Source organism: Diachasma alloeum, unplaced genomic scaffold (assembly GCF_001412515.2).
Source record: "Diachasma alloeum isolate Michigan unplaced genomic scaffold, Dall2.0 Dall_scaffold_00218, whole genome shotgun sequence".
In the NCBI taxonomy this organism is placed as follows: Eukaryota; Metazoa; Arthropoda; class Insecta; order Hymenoptera; family Braconidae; genus Diachasma; species Diachasma alloeum.
The window spans coordinates 448,239-449,079 of record NW_021680383.1 but is presented as its reverse complement, the minus strand read 5'-3'; the positions used below and the strand labels follow the sequence as shown (position 1 = coordinate 449,079).

The window sequence follows — 841 nt, the reverse complement described above, 5'->3', positions numbered from 1 at the left end:
AATTAGAGATGCAAAATGACAGTCATTTTTGAGATCGCATCATGTGACCAAAAAATGATGGTCATGTGACGCACGAATTTCGTAACCACAAATGATCGCCACAAATAATTTATAAGCAAATTGTTGTCAAGCCATCTATATGGATACATAATGACGGTCAAACTCATTTCTAATTTGTGACTGTCATAAATAACAGCTTCATCTCTAGATAGATGGAAAATGACCGTAATTTTGATTTAAAAATGCACATTAGGCTAATGCAAAATGAATTCAAAGAAAAATTGATAATAAAACAATGAGCTCGCATCTGTATAGATAAAAAATGACTGTCATTTTGTCTTAACCAATTGTGACGGTCATAGAAGGGTGGGGAAATTGTGACAGTTGTGGAAAACGTCTCGTCATATGACCGTCAATGACAGGTCATGTAATGCATTTGCAGCTCTATCTGCATCTTTTAAAAAAAAAAAACGAATTCTCAACTCTGTGGAAAAGTTGAGTGTAAATTGAAAGGCAATTGATGATCAAAAATTCAATTTCCAAAATGCAAATCTGAAAATAAATTGAGAGATAATTGAAAATCAAAAATCCCATTGGTAAAAAAAAAAATCCAGTTCTCAACTCTCAGAAAAACTGGAGATTAGATTGCGAGATTATTCAGAATCAATAATCCAATTTTCAACTCTAAAAAAAAGTTGAGAGTAGATTGAGAGATTATTGAGAATCAAAAATTCAACTCTCAACTTGCGAGTTGAGAGTTTTTGTGAACTGAGAATTAGATTTTTTGTTTTTGAAAATCGGATTTTTGATTAGAGAATCGGCGAATTTTCTCAAAAATTTT

The 841-nt window shown here is 31.6% G+C and overlaps 1 protein-coding gene across 1 annotated transcript in view; it reads right to left on the bottom strand.

Moving 5' to 3' along the window:
* The window catches only part of LOC107037361 (intraflagellar transport protein 88 homolog), a 118,204-nt gene that overhangs the window by 12,288 nt on the left and 105,075 nt on the right, over positions 1-841 (bottom strand). The gene's annotated exons all lie outside the window — the stretch shown is intronic.